Here is a 16,773-nt window from a genome sequence, read left to right as displayed (position 1 = left end):
CAACATGAAAAGGACTGATAACAAAATAGATTCTGTGCCAATCTTTTGGCCAGAATCAATTAAACCTCGGTTGTGCACCTTGGACTCTTTGGTAGAAATCTGTTTTAAGACATTGCTAATTATTTGTCCTTAGAGACCATCACTTCTTCCGTCTTTGTGCTCATCTTTCATTTTTTTGAAATACCTACGCATAAATCCAGATTAAGAATCTTTAACAGACCTGTTAGCAGATTTTACACTTTTCTCAGTGGTTGGATCAGAAGGAAATTGTCAAGTTCAGTACCTGATTTTCACTGTCCACATCACGCCCCCCTCAGTCCCGAGGGACAGGGCATAGGAAACAGTCCCCATGAAGCTGCACCCCGGAGCAGCCTCAGCCAGTGGAGAACTGCCAGAAATTTCACCTGCCAGGGCCCTCTCACTTGTCACTGCCTCTAAAGAAGGAGGGATTCGTGCAAGCCGAGAAGCAGGCCTGCATTTCCCCCAACACACCCCTTGTACTCCTTGTGTTAGTTTAGATCCTTCCAGATCTTTGTCACAATGCAGCCCCCAGCTTGGGTCCCGTATTCAGGAAAATTGCCTCAACTCACTCCTCCATGTTGATTTTCTTGTTCACCATCCTATAGCTCTTTCCATTCAGGGTATTTTATGGCACTTGGCACCATATTCACCTTTAGCAATTAAAAACCTTCCTGGGGCTCCTGGGTAGCTCAGTGGGTTAAACATCCTACTCTTGATTTTGGCTCAGGGCATAATCTCGGGGTCATGAGATCAAGCCCCACATTGAACCTCTCATTCTCAAATAAAGAAAGAAAGAAAAAAAAAACCTTCCTAAATCATCTACCATTTTTTCCCTTATGTCTCAATTAAAAAAAAAAAAAAAGAAAGAAAAAAAAAAAAAAGGCAGGGTTGAGGGAGTTGACTAAAGACCTTTCTGGCTCCAGCCACTTCTCCACCTATCTTTATCCTCTGCATCAGCTCCAGCCCCAGCCTCCAGTAACAAAGTCACATTTGCCATTTTAAAGGGCCTGCTGCAAACAGGTATAAAGGAGTTCCCCCAACCCACACCCCACCCTTGCCCCACTGACTCCCAGCCTGTCTTCAGCATTTTGGGGAGAAAGAGTCCAGCTCTGGCTGATGGAATTCTATTCCTGGGATCAGCTGACTATGGAGGGACCGGTCTCAACTTTATTTTGCCTTCTGCCAAGATAACCTCTTCTCTTAGATCCTGTAGGCCTAAGTCCCTTCTCTCATGGTCCTCTAAGACTCCCAGGTGTAAAGAAAAAGAGTTTACTTACAAGATTTTTACTGCAGTCCCCCCTTATCTGCCAGGAATATGTTCTGAGACCCTTAGTGGATGCCTGAAACCATGGATAGTACCGAACCCTCTATATACTATGTTTTTTCTTGTACATCCATGCCTGTGATAAGGTTTTATACATTAGACACAGTAAGAGACTAATAACAATAATAACTAATAACAAATAGAACTATAAAATACCACCTTCAGGTGGTCTCTCTCAAAATTTATCAAAATACTGCACTCACCCTCCTTGGGACGATGTCAAATGATAAAACGCCAACATGATGAATTGAAGTGAATGATGTAGGTTCTGTGACGCAGCATTAGGATCAGAAGAAGCACCTGCTTCCACCTGAGCTTGACCTCGGGTAACTGAAACCACCGAAAGCGGACCACTGAATTTGGGTACAGATGAAACTGATGATGTGTGCTTGGGTCTCAGCATTAACTGATCAAGGGTTAAAATGAAATCACCAGGGATCAATATTTAATCATTAGTTACTAGCTTTTTCCTTCTCTTGAAAAGAAAGGGGTATTTGGCTATGTGTAAAAGGAAGGGCATGAGGGGCACCTGGGTGGCTCAGCCAGTTGAGTGCCTTCTGCTCGGGTCATGATCCCGGCCGGAGTCCTGGGGTCAGGTCCCACATCAGGCTCCCTGCTCTGTGGGGACCTTGCCTCTCCCACTGACTCTGTCACTTTTTGTCTCTCATGAGTAAGTAAATGAATAAAACCTAAAAAAATAAAAAAATAAAAATAATTAAGGGCATAATATTTTGAGATACAAAGCAAAATCCCTTCCTTCCCACATGCCACCCCTGAAAAATTAGAGCAGTGAGACCTCCAACAGACCAAACCCCCAAGGGTTTATCAACAGAGATGCTGTATAGAGAAGAAGGTTGAAGCATCCCACTCACTGGGGAGCCAGTTGGGGCAGTGAGCTGGGTCCTGAGCGCTAGACCCAGGTTGGGGAACACTGGCAGAGACTCCTACGCCCAGGCTTGGCATGAAGTGGGTGGAGCTGCCACTTTCATGTTGTATGGAGGGTCTCGTCCATAGGCCTTGTTCCTGGCTGTACGTGGGACCACAGTGCCCATCTTGGACATGAGTCACATGGTGAGCTGCCTGTGGTCATCGCATCAGAGGCAAATGAAAATTTCTCATCCAGAGAAATGTAGTTGGACACCCAAATTTTGGTGAAACAAGAAGACTCTATGTAAAGTTAATTGTTAGGGAGTCCTAATCCAATCCCACGCTCCTGTTTTATTAAGGGAGGACTCCAGTGTGTGAGCTGAAGTGACTTGCACGTCCCCACACGGGGAGAGCTAGCTCTCTTGCTCCCAGGCGTGATGCACAGCCGTCCCGAAGAAACTCACACTCGTACCCCCTTGGTGAGGCCTCAGCCCTCAAAAGCAGGTGGTCTATGTCTTTGTCCTTTTTTATTACTGTAATATTGGTGATTGATTCAAAATAACCACCCCGAGAGAGGTACTGACACCATGGGAAGAGACGGCACTTGTTTTCCCATCATTTTAAAGATAGTGATTTAAAAACTCTTCATTTCTTCATATTTGTGTTGAACAACTTTTGGCAAGGGGCTTTCTAGGAACTATTGGAAGATTTTATGGGAATAAGATACAGTCCTTGGTCCTATTGACTCAAAAGTGAGCAGAATGAATGTGCACAGGTCTCTCTTTCTGGAATATTCCTCCACTCTCCATCTGGCTGATTTAATCATGGATCTGTCTCAGTTTAAATGCATATTTCTCAGGTAGGCCTTTGGTGCCCCTGCCCTAACCCAGGCCAGATGTAAGTTATTGTCCCAGAGACACGTGTAGTCTTCCTTTTGATATTCATTGCACATCTTTATTTCCTTTGTCTACCGGAGTACATGGATCACAAGGGCCAGGACCCAGTCTGCCCCTCTCACTGCAGTGCCCTACTGTGGGCAGCCAGGGTTCTGGCCGCCTGGGGAGAGCTCAGGAGGAGAGTTAATCCCGACAACAGCAAAGAGGAAGGGAAGCTCAGATGATGGACCGTAACATTTGTCATGTGGGAGCTGCAAGCAAAGAACTTGGCATTTACAGTCTTGCCTGCTATACCAACCTTCTCAGGTGGTGCTGGGCCCCGTGGGTAGGTGTGGAAAGGAGGTCAGGCTCCTCCCTGCGACACACTGCTGGGGGTGCCGGCCCTCAGCTTGGCCTTCTAGGCCAACCCCCTGTTCTACGAACTCCCCTTTGGTGGGGGGAGGCTTTTGTGAGAGTGGGTAAAAGGCGGAGCAAACCGCAGAAGCAGGTTGCAGTTTGAGCTTTAAGTGCCGGGATGCCACGCTGAGGGGTTTACAATCGAACCTGTGATGCTACGGGGGCCTTTGAAGATCTGTAGGCAGGTGCTGCCAAAAGATTACTCTGGAACCAGCAAAGGCGTGGGTGGGGAGGGACACAGAGATGGGGAGGGGTCTGCGGCAGGTGGAGGACACCGGAGGAGCTGGGGCAGGAGGTTTAGAATGAGAAGAGGGACGCCCGGAGGGGCTCAGTGGTTGGGTGCCTGCCTTCGGCTCAGGGCGTGATCCTGGGGTCCAGGTCCCGCAGGGAGCCTGCTTCTGCCTCTGCCTGTGTCTCTGCCTCTCTCTGTGTGTGTCTCTCAGGAATAAATAATAATAAAAAAATAGAAGCATTAGAGAACTGAAATCATGATCGGTCTTCAGCTGCTAACGCTGTGCTGGAAGACTGGGATACTTCAGGCTGTCGACTGTTGGAATGTGGAGGGGGTGGACAATTTAAAAGTATTACATGTGGAATCTGGTAAACATAACTGCAGGAGAGGAAAACAGGCTTGAATGGCTGGGACTCACTCAGTGGGAGGCCTCCAGGGTTTCCCTCGCACCCAGTGAGGTGTCGGACTCCCCCTACAGCCCCCTAACCTCCACATCCCCTCCCAGGGCATATGCCTGGCCTGGGCCCTAGAAAGGGGCTGTGCGTATGGGGAGAGGGAGCAAATGGCTGAGTAGTCTGGGAATGGCGGGTAGCACGGCAGAGAGTCATAAGAAAAATTGATAGTGACCTTCTAGGACCTAGAGCAGTGGCCCAATTACCTCCTCATCTTCTCCTTTACTTAGCTTCCCTTGTTTCCTCAGCTCCAGACTTCCTAATTCCTTCCTATTCCTCCAACATTTCAGGACTCGGGTAGCTCAGGTACTTTGCACTCGCTGTTCCTTCTACTGGAAATGCTCTTCCCTGAAGCATAAGCAATGTTCCCCTCACTTCCTTCCAGCCTTCGCTCAGATGTCATGTTATCAAAGTTATCCTGTGATCAACCTATCTAAAACTGCACACCACATTCCCCCAACACCCGCCCCCCTGACACATGCATATATATATTCCCTATTCCCCTTCTATGTTTCATTTTTCTCCGTGGCCCCTATTATCCTTAAATATTACATTTTACTTGTGTATGTTATCTGCTCCCACATCTGCAAGATGTAAAGCTCCAAGAAACAGGCATTTTGTTTTGCCATTTTGTCTACTATCTCCCCACTGAGAACAGTGCTCAGCATAAGGCAAATATTCAATAACATATGATGGGTTACAGTTGGTTCTTGGATCTGCAATATCCAATGCTCACCCACACATAGACCACATGGTCAGCCTTGGGGTAACTGGGCTGGGGGGTAAGCCCAGGGGGAGCCTTTAATGACCTATGCCTTTCTTCCCAGACTTGGGAATCCAATGTGGGGATGTGGAAAAAAAAAAAAAAAAAAGACAACTTTGCCTTTCATTTAGACAGGAATTTTAGAGTTGAAAAACCAAGAACTGACCACCTTGGATTTCAGGTTTTGGAGGGACCTCTTTCTCAACAGCTGTATGTGGTTCCCCAGTCTGCCTGGGGAGAAAGTCCTCAGGAGCCAAGTGAACACCCAGGGAGAGTGTGGTGAGCTTGGACCAGGGGGACATAAAGGGAGCCAATGGCTTCCCTTCTGTGAGCGTCACTCCTCACTCCTAGGTGCTCTCTTGCTGTTAGGACTGACTGACTTGACCAAATTGCTTGACCCCTCTGGAGCATCAGTTTTCTCATCTGTAAAGTTTCCTCAGCTGTAAAATCAGGTTAACGGTAACAGTCCTGGACAAATTGAATAAGATATAACTGGACCGTGACTTCCAAAGTGTCAGGAAAGACAAGGGCTATCAAGGAAGGCCACTAGCACAGGGTGCAATATAATATACTAACCAAGTGTGTAGTACAGACATTTGTTTTAAGGCACTACAGGACAACTAGATAACTGGCGAGCAATGAAATTACCACATTTGTCCTTTACCTTTCTAATTATAAAGCCAAAAGCCATAGTTCTCTATGGGTTAGGAAAACAAAACAAGTTTAAAATTGAAAGAAATATAGGAAGCAAGCATCTGTGCTATCAACAGGTCAAATTCCAAATTTCTAATTTGCACAAAAGACATTTTTCTGATAACATATCTAAGTAGGAGTTGCTGGATAGTGTTAGGATGTGGCCAGGGCCAGGTCAGGGCCAGGTCAGGGCCAGGCTCAGGCAAACTGGGAAATGTCTCCACTGATTTTCACTGTGCTCACCCCACCCAGGCCCCCACACTATGCCCACCGTGGTTCCTCTGTGTCCCCAGCTGGCTGGCACCAGTGGCCCCATGCCATTCCTACAAGCCCAGAGACTGGAAGTGGGTGACAGGCCATCCTCCCCTGGAAACATCTCAAGCCCAGAGTAGCAAGTTTCTAGAACCTGGCTCTCTGCTCACCAAACCAGGCAATCTCACTCCCCCAGGCTCAGCTTCTCAGTCCACATCAATTCAGTAATTTGTGGATATCCCTCTGGAGCTGAACTCAGGCCTCCTCCTATGCTGCTGCACCTACTACAGCTCTATGTAGCTGTCACCTTGGATGAAAACCGGCTTCAAGGACCTTCCCAGAGCACTCCTTTGTTCACAGAAGTGGTTTGGAGCCTGGTTGTGGGTGAGAGATGCTCTGGAGCTTTGAAAGCACACTAGTTAACAAGACCCACCCAGAACCACTAGTTCAAACTCAGGCCAGTGTGTAGTAGGGTTGGGCACCCTGACTAGCAAAATCCCCGGCTCCTCCTCCAGCGCATGAGGCCTCCTGTCGGGGTGCTCTCTCCCTCCTCAGCCTTCACCACCCTTCCCCTTCACCAACGGCAACACCCTGGTGGTGTTCCTTGAATGCACTTCACCATTTCATGCCCTGAGGACTTTGTACATCCTTCTGTGGGTCTAGGACCTAACTCCTCACTGTGTGTCCACAAACAGGCAACATCAGCATCACCTAGAAACCCGGAGCCCCAGAAGCAGAATCCATGTTGCAGCAAGATCCCAGGTGAGCACCTGGGTGGCTCAGTAGTTAAGCATCTGCTTTTGGCTCAGGGCATGATCCCTGGGTCCTGGGATCAAGTCCCGCATCAGGCTTCCTGCGGGGAGCCTGCTTCTCCCTCTGCCTGTGTCTCTGCCCCTCTCTGTGTCTCTCATGAATAAATAAATAAAATCTTTTAAAAAATAATCCCAGATGATTTATACAAATGTTAAAATTTGAGACACACTCTGGATGCTTGCCAGGCTTGCCCGGCTGGAGAACCGACACACTTCGATCCCTAGGACCCCCAGCTCAAGGAGCTGCTCTTCCACTGAGGCTTTCCCGGCCTCACCCTCCTTGCCCTGCAAAGGAATGAGTTCTCCCGCCTTCAGGCGACCACTTCCGCAGCATCCAAGAGCTGACACCAACGATCCCCAGCACCTGCAGTACACAACATTGGGATCAAACAAAACCACCCAGCCGCTCATTTCAGGAAATAAAAGTTCCTAGAAGAAAAGGCTGTGAACCAGCTGAACAGCCTATACAGGACTACCAGCTTGTGCATCAAGAGTGGCCTCCAATCCCTTCCTTCTCGAGCCCACCCATCCGGAGAAAGCTACGAAGGCAGAACCCCGCCCAATCCCGATCGATTCCACCTTGCCAGTGTCACCTTAAAATGACCCAGCCCAGGCCCTGAAGCCATATGAAAATCCTGCTCTAATCTCCTTGTCTGAGATGTGACTAAGATAATCAGGCTGATGTTCCCCCTCCTTGCAGGACATATTACAGACCTAGCTTTGTTAAATCAAGTTTTTCTGGTGGCCTTTGGTGCTTCTGATGACAGTTGACAGGCTCATCACAGAATGTTGCAACTATTTATTTGTGTGGCAGATATTATCTTACAGCTTTGTCACTGCCCCCTTCCCGGGTACACACACACACACACACACACACACGCACACACATGCTATAGACTGACACAAAGAACATCAAAAAGTATAGAACTAATAGGCTCAAAACCTGAGCTGCAGACAAAAAGAGAGCAGGAGAGAGAGAGGGAAGGAGGGGCCAGGGAGGGGATGGGAGAGAAAACAGCCCAGAGGGGAGAGATCTTCCCCCATTAGGAAAGAACCAGTCACACATTCAGGCCTCCTGGACTTCCAGTTGGCCCTCCTCCAAGCCCTTCTCCCTCGAGATGCTGAGGACAATGGAAGTGAATAGGGTAGGGGAGCCAGTTTTGAACCCAGACAGCCAGGCTGAATTTCAACGGTGCAACATTTAACTTGACCTAAAGTTCAAAACTTTTTTGTATCTTCTGTATACTTGACCTCAGCTGCATATGTATATAATGAAATACAGTATATACAAACCAGCTCCGCTACCTTCGTATAATATTATTTCTATCCATCCAATGTTTATAGGGTGATTTCTCTCTCTCTTTTTCTCTCTCTCTCTCTAGTTGAGAGCTACCAAAGACAGAGAAAATCCAGGTAAAAATTAGATAACAGAGACAAAAGGACATTTGAGGATGGGAGCAAGAATAATTGCAGAGCATTTGAAATTTCCATGACTTGAGGAGGAAGAAAATTTGTTTAGATTTATTTAAAACTCTCTTTCTAATCCAAATATGAAAATATTATCAGGTAATTTTCACCACTGATACATTAATTATCTCTTGTGAACAAATTACCTTCACACTTAGTAACTTAAGGCAACATTTATTTTCTCACTCAATTTCTGGGTACTAGGTTCTGAGAGTGACTTGGCTGAGTGGTCTGGGTCTCTCATGAGGATGCAGTCAGGACGCTGGCCGAGGCTCCTGTCATCTAAATGCCGGACCATGGCTGGAGGAGCCACTTCCCAGAAGGTTCGCTCAAATGGTTGTTGGCAGAAGGCCCTTTCTGTAACACAGCTCACAACTTTCTCTGGAGTGGACCATCCAAGAGGAAGTGCAAAGGGAAGATACAGTGACTTTTATTATCTTGTCTTTGTTTTTCTGTTTTGTTTTGTTTTTGTTTTTCTGTAGTAAAATTTCCCTTTTTAAATTTATATATATATATATATATATATATATATATATATATATATATATATATATATTTTATTGGAGTTCGATTTGCCAACATAGAGCATAACACCCAGTGCTCATCCCGCCAAGTGCCCCCCTCAGTGCCCGTAGCCCAGTCACCCCATCCACCCAGCTCCCCTTCCACCACCCCTTATTCGTTTCCCAGAGTTAGGAGTCTCTCATGTTCTGTCTCCCTCTCTGATATTTCCCACTCATTTTTTCTCCTTTCCCCTTTAATCCCTTTCACTATTTTTTATATTCCCCAAATGAATGAGACCATATAATGTTTGTCCTTCTCCGATTGACTTACTTCACTCAGCATAATACCCTCCAGTTCCATCCACGTTGAAGCAAATGGTGGGTATTTGTCATTTCTAATGGCTGAGGAATATTCCATTGTATACATAGACCACATATTCTTTATCCACTCATCTTTCGATGGACACTGAGGCTCCTTCCACAGTTTGGCTATTGTGGACATTGCTGCTAGAAACATCGGGGTGCAGGTATCCCGGCGTTTCATTGCATCTGCATCTTTGGGGTAAATCCCCAGCAGTGCAATTGCTGGGTCGTAGGGCAGGTCTATTTTTAACTCTTTGAGGAACCTCCACACAGTTTTCCAGAGTGGCTGCACCAGTTCCCATTCCCACCAACAGTGCAAGAGGGTTCCCCTTTCTCCACATCCTCTCCAACATTTGTGGTTTCCTGTCTTGTTAATTTTCCCCATTCTCACTGGTGTGAGGTGGTATCTCGTGGTTTTGATTTGTATTTCCCTGATGGCAAGTGATGCAGAGCATTTTCTCATGTGCTTGTTCGCCATGTCTATGTCTTCCTCTGTGAGATTTCTGTTCATGTCTTTTGCCCATTTCATGATTGAGGGGAATGAGGCTCTTTTTAGAAGAATGTTAAAGAATTTGTGGACATACTTATAACTATCATATTCTTCCCATGTGCAAAGTACTCCCATCCTTCCCAATGCTGCCCCAAAGTCTCACCCCTGTACAGCATCAGCTCTAAGTCCAGGATGTCACCATTTAAATCAGGTCCCAGTGTAGGAAATTCTCCTTAAGTGCAGATCTCCAAGTACAATTTCTCTCTGTCTGAGGTCTTGTGAACTAAAGACATTAACTGAAATATCAATTAGTTATCCATCACTACGTAGCATGCCACCCCACAACTTACTGGTTTAAAGCATCAAACACCATCTCAGTTTTGGTGTGTCAGCAATTCAGAAGTGGTTTTTCTGGATGGCTCTGGATGGGTCTGAGATCAGTCTTTCATGATGTTTCAGTCAATCAGCTGGGTCTGAGTCATCTAGAGGCTTGAGGAGGCTGGAGGAACTGCTTCTAAGATCACTCAGTGACTTAGCTGTTGGCTGGAGGACTCATGCAGACCTCTCCACAGACTGTTTAAATGTCTTCATGACATGGCAGTTAGCTTCCCCCATGCTAAGTGATCCAAGGGTGAGCAAGCAAGAGGGAAGACATGATTTTTTTTATTACCGAGTCTCAGAAGTGACAGGTCATCACCTCTGCTATGTTCATTTGGTCTCATAGGACAACTCTGATATGATATGGGAGAGGACAGCACAAGAGCATGATTCCAGGAAGCAGGGCTCCCTGAGCACCATCTTGGAGATAGGCCAACACACCTGCTAATGAATTAATGTCAGAAGCTGGACTTAGGAGCACTGTCAGAAGCTGTAGATTCTTATTATGTGTTTGCCACTCTTCATATGATCCTAATACAGTAACAAAATTTGGCAGTACTATGAAAACAGGGATCTTAAGTAATAACTGTCTCTATCAGATGAATGATGATGATAGACCGGTAAAATGACCCAAAGGATTTGTGTGAAAACAGCCCACAGAAATCCAAGCACTGTAGACATATGTTTATCTGAGAGGGCACTCTGAAGTCTTATGAGCCTGACAATAGTGAATTCTACTTCCAGCAATGTGGTCTTTCTCTTTACCTTGGTTTCCTTAATTTCAAAAAAGCATAATAATAGCTTTTTTGATGAGTTTTTATGGGAATTCAAGCTTTTATATTTAAGGTAAATAGCAGTTATTAATTAATTGATAGAAAGTAATTACTGAAAAGATTATTTCATGGTATTGCATGGTAACCACCTGAATTGATAGATGTCTTTCAGTCTTTGGAGAAATATTTGTAAATGCACGAGAAAGGTAAATCTCTCCCATTCAATAATGTATATAATCATATTTCAGAAAAAGAATACAAAAGAAAAAATCATCCATTACCCTGAAACTCTTATACAATCACCATCTTTCCTTCTAGGCTTTTCTATGCACTTTTCTCCTCCTAAAGTCGGAGTGTACATAAAAGTATACTTTTTGTTTCTTTCACTTTATATCCTAATATAGAAACATTTAACAGAGTCTGACACTGAAACTATTTGTGTGTGTCATGCTCAAATTAGTGAGCTGGGGGCCAGAGTGGGAGGGGAGAGTTGGTAGAAGGAGGGGGAGTTATGAGCCAATAAATACCCAACAACTCTCTGTCATGATCAGTTAAAGTTCCAAGAAGAAGAGGTCCTACAGAGTATCAGAGACCAATGCAAGGAGATAGTAGGAAGTGCTAAGAGATTCTAGAAGTTGTGGCCTAAGGATGAAAGGTGCTTAAGCAATTTTTGCTTCCATTCCTCTTCCATAAAATATAGACGTTGCATGCAACTTCCCTTATGGGGCTGCTGGAACAGTTAGTCAAATTAGCAATATGTAAAGTGCTCAGCACATAGAAAAGATATTATTATTAAAATGGTAAGATTTAAAAAAAATAAAATAAAATGGTAAGATTTCATGAGTCAGGATATGGGATTTCTCAAAGTGTTTAGCAACCTAGGAATTCTTCACAGACTTCTTTTTTTTGTTTGTTTGTTTTAAGATTTTATTTTTAAAGCAATCTTGACACACAACATGGGGCTCAAACCCACAACCCTGAGATCAAGAGTTGAATGCTCTACCAACTAAGCCAGGCAGGAACCCCCTTAACGGATTTCTCAAACATATAACTTATGTCCTAGTTTCTATAACATAGGAAAGTCCATCTGGACATCACGTCAGTGTAGGGTTGATTATTGATAGCAAACACCAATGCTTACAGGAACTAGGTGGGCAACCTAAGGATAGGATGCTAGGAGGAGCTTGCAAGGTGGATGGTGCAACCCTGCCTCCATAGGGGGCAGAGCTACTGGGCATTCAGTTGATCTGTAGGACTAAAGCTCAGGATTGCCAGGTGACAGCTACAGAGCATTTTTTCCAACATTCATCTGAATTAACGGTGCTATTACAATATTCTTGGAAATGTTTCAAAAAAATTTTTAAAGTAGGCTCCATGCTGAGCATGGAGCCCAACATGGGGCTTAAACTCACTCCCCTGAGATTAAGACCTGAGCTGACATCAAGAATCAGAGGCTCAATGAACTGAGCCACCCAGGAGCCCCAAAGTTCTTGGAAATTCACACACACACAAATCAACAGTGGTTAGGTGACAGGATTTCTAGCATAGGGACAAGACTTACTTTCTGCCTTATCTCTAGCTATCGGGGTTGATTTTACACATTAAAATACATTCAATTAGGGCAGCCCGGGTGGCCCAGTGGTTTAGTGCTGTCTTGGGCCCAGGGCGTGATCCTGGAGACCCTGGATCGAGTCCCACGTCAGGCTCCCTGCATGGAGCCTGCTTCTCCCTCTGCCTGTGTCTCTGTGTCTCTATGTCTCTCTCTCTGGTCTCTTGTGAAAAAATAAATAAAATCTTAAAAAAAATACATTCAATTAAATAAAAAGTACACACTGACATTTAAAATGCTTCAAGAAGTCCTCCACTAGAGCCGAAAACCCATTTAACTTTATTTAACCCAGTGGTTTCCATACTATTTGATCTGGAAACTCTGTTTTCCACACAAAATTCCACGCAATACACTTTGGGAAATGTTTTCTAGCTTTCGAAAGGAATACTCAAACCAATCAACAAAAACAACAGACTGGTTATTGTGCCATGTTGGGGGGCACCCCACAGGTGTTCCTGCCATGTGATAATGGGCTCCTGCCACCTTCCACCTTCGAATCAGCAGCAGGGACATGGCAATTACCTCTGAGGACCCAATTCTCCATCTCTCCTGTGCTCACCTCACAGAGAAGAGGTCTGGGCACCATATTAGTGCTTGATAAATAGGAGTTTTCCCCTCGATCCTTGGAATATGTACTTTTTAACTGCTTCTCTAACAATAACATTATGACAGCAGCTTAATGAACATATTAAAGACAGAGAAATAGCTCCTTTTATGTGGCCTGAATACATTTGGTATTGTCCGAACCTGGCAAGCTGCACTGTGCTCTACACATAAATAGAGGTATGATGAACTGCAATGATAATACCATATTTTTCACTTGTTTCTTTTATCTTCTTTACTAGTTTGTAAACAGGGAGAGTAGGGTGTGGTAGCCTTAGATTCCTAATCTGTGAGCATAATAATATTTATCTTGCAGAATTTTGTCAGCCAGAATTTTTGAAAGATCAAATAACAAGGCAAACATATATAAAGTGCCTAAAACAATACCACAGACATAGCAGGACTTGGTAAAGGACAAGACAACTCTGGGGTGCCTAGGTGGCTTAGTTGGTTAAGCATCAGACTCTTGGTTTCAGCTCAGGTCATGATCTTAGGGTCCTGGGGTCAAACCCCAGGTTGGGCTCCATGCTCAGCAGGAAGTCTGCTTCAGAATCTCTCTCTATCCCTCTGCCCCTCCTGTTTGTCCTCTCTCTAAAATAAATAAAATATTTTTTTAAAAAATGACAATCATTAACTAAGTGATGGGCATTAAGGAGGGCACATGATAAGATGAGCACTGGGTGTTATACTATATGTTGGCAAATTGAATTTAAAGAAAATATATTAAAATGACAATTATTGGTATTATGTCTACACTACCTGTTAACATTAAATTCTTGGAAGATGGAAAAAAATCATGGATCTTAAGTGTGTACAGTCACTAGCGTGAAGCATGTACAGTCACTAAGGTAAATCATGGAACTGCAATATTTGTAGTTGGTTGAAATGGTTTTTTTAAGATTTTATTTATTTGTTCATGAGAGACACACAGAGAGAGGCAGAGGCATAGGCAGAGGGAGAAGCAGGCTCCCTGCGGGGAGGCTGATGCGGGGACCCCATCCCGGGATCACAACCTGAGCTGGAGGTAGATGCTCAACCACTGAGCCACTCAGGTGCTGGGTTGAAATGTTTTAAAGGATTGGCAAGGTTCTTAGAAATTCTCTTTTGCAGATGACAAAAGGAGAAACTGAGACTGAGAAAAATCAAGCAATTTTCCCATGCTTTTCACAGGAGCGTAAATCACTACACCCAACATGTGGATCCCACACTAAGCATACAAGAATCCCACTGAAGAGTTAAAAACTCAGCAGGACCCCTCTCTGAAGTGAACACACCCATAAACCTTCGCTTTGCATGGCTCCAGGGATTCTATAACTCACACACATTTGCACGGTTAATAACAAATTCGAACTCTGAGCATACTAAGTGATCTGCTGCAAACGTTCCCAGTATTTTGTTTAAATCCCTGCTTTGAGTTTATCTTTGTGTATGGTGAAAGAGAGTGGTCCAGTTTCATTCTTCTGCATGTGGATGTCCAATTTTCCCAGCACCATTTATTGAAGAGACTGTCTTTCTTCCAGTGGATAGTCTTTCCTCCTTTATCGAATATTAGTTGACCATAAAGTTCAGGGTCCACTTCTGGGTTCTCTATTCTGTTCCATTGATCTATGTGTCTGTTTTTGTGCCAGTACCACACTGTCTTGATGACCACAGCTTTGTAGTACGACTTGAAATCTGGCATTGTGATGCCCCCAGCTATGGTTTTCTTTTGTAAAATTCCCCTGGCTATTCAGGGTCTTTTCTGATTCCACACAAATCTTAAAATAATTTGTTCTAACTCTCTGAAGAAAGTCCATGGTATACTGGACCACTCTCTTTCACCATACACAAAGATAAACTTAAAATGGATGAAAGATCTAAATGTGAGACAAGATTCCATCAAAATCCTAGAGGAGAACACAGGCAACACCCTTTTTGAACTTCGCCATAGTAACTTCTTGCAAGATACATCCACGAAGGCAAAAGAAACAAAAGCAAAAATGAACTATTGGGACTTCACCAAGATAAGAAGCTTTTGCACAGCAAAGGATACAGTCAACAAAACTCAAAGACAACCTACAGAATGGGAGAAGGTATTTGCAAATGACGTATCAGATAAAGGGCTAGTTTCCAAGATCTATGAAGAACTTATTAAACTCAACAGCAAAGAAACAAACAATCCAATCATGAAATGGGCAAAAGACATGAAGAGAAATCTCACAGAGGAAGACATAGACATGGCCAACATGCACATGAGAAAATGCTCCGCATCACTTGCCATCAGGGAAATACAAATCAAAACCACAATGAGATACCACCTCACACCAGTGAGAATGGGGCAAATTAACAAGGCAGGAAACCACAAATGTTGGAGAGGATGCGGAGAAAAGGGAACCCTCTTACACTGTTGGTGGGAATGTGATCTGGTGCAGCCACTCTGGAAAACTGTGTGGAGGTTCTTCAAAGAGTTAAAAATAGACCTGCCCTACGACCCAGCAATTGCACTGTTGGGGATTTATCCCAAAGATACAGATGCAATGAAACGCGGGGACACCTGCACCCCGATGTTTCTAGCAGCAATGGCCACAATAGTCAAACTGTGGAAGGAGCCTCGGTGTCCAACGAAAGATGAATGGATAAAGAATATGTGGTCTATGTATACAATGGAATATTCCTCAGCTATTAGAAATGACAAATACCCACCATTTGCTTCAACGTGGATGGAACTGGAGGGTATTACGCTGAGTGAAGTAAGTCAGTCGGAGAAGGACAAACAGTATATGTTCTCATTCATTTGGGGAATATAAATAATAGTGAAAGGGAATATAAGGGAAGGGAGAAGAAGTGTGTGGGAAATATCAGAAAGGGAGACAGAACGTAAAGACTCCTAACTCTGGGAAACGAACTAGGGGTGTTGGAAGGGGAGGAGGGCGGGGGGTGGGGGTGAATGGGTGACGGGCACTGAGGGGGGCACTTGACGGGATGGGCACTGGGTGTTATTCTGCATGTTGGTAAATTGAACACCAATAAAAAATAAATTTATTATTAGGAAAAATAATCTGCTTTGCCTGGACTTCGCAGGGAACAGCCTTCGCGCATCGCACCACCAGGTGGCGCCGCACCCCGCGCGGAGGAGGCGGGCAGGCCGCAGGGGCGCCGGGGCGGGCTGGTGCAAACCCGGGAAGTCTAGCGCCCTGGGTGCATTTTAAATGTTCAGACGCGAACATGAAAGAGGACGAATTAAATTTGCCATTATCCCGCATACTTAAATCCTAAATGACTTTGATAAAAATAGAGCAGAGCCCACTGGAGAAGTGGCTGCCAGCCCAGCCTCTCTGGCTCGCATTCCAGGGCGAGGGAGGATTCTGACTGAAGCCCATCTCCAAGTTCTAGACCATCCTCGAAACAGAACGGGAAGCAAATGCATCGTGGCTCTCTCTTTTTTTTTTTTTTTTTTAAGATTTTATTTATTTATTCACGAGAGACACAGAGAGAGGCAGAGACACAGGCAGAGGGAGAAGCAGGCTGCATGCAGGGAGCCCGATGCGGGAGTCGATCCTGGGACCCCGGGATCACACCCTGGGCTGCAGGCGGTGCTAAACCGCTGGGCCACCCAGGTGTCCCCCGTGGCTCTCCTTTCTAAGCAAAAGCCCACCATCGTAATACTTCCTTGGGCACTAAGAGCTGGAGAAGGAGGGCTATTTCTAGAAGAACTGAAATATAAGGGGGTATGATGCGGGGGTACAAAGGGGGACATGAACGAGGGCAAAGAACGCGCGGAATGTGAAGCAGCCGGAGGAAAACCCGGGAATGCTTCAAAACGAAGCCAGCGTGGGGCGTGAGGACGAGGCTCGGAGCAGAGCCCCGAGTCCCCAGTGTCCAGGCCGGGAGGAGGCCTGC

This window comes from Canis lupus, chromosome 15, assembly GCF_048164855.1.
Source record: "Canis lupus baileyi chromosome 15, mCanLup2.hap1, whole genome shotgun sequence".
Taxonomy (NCBI): Eukaryota; Metazoa; Chordata; class Mammalia; order Carnivora; family Canidae; genus Canis; species Canis lupus.
Note: the sequence above shows the minus strand (reverse complement) of the source record.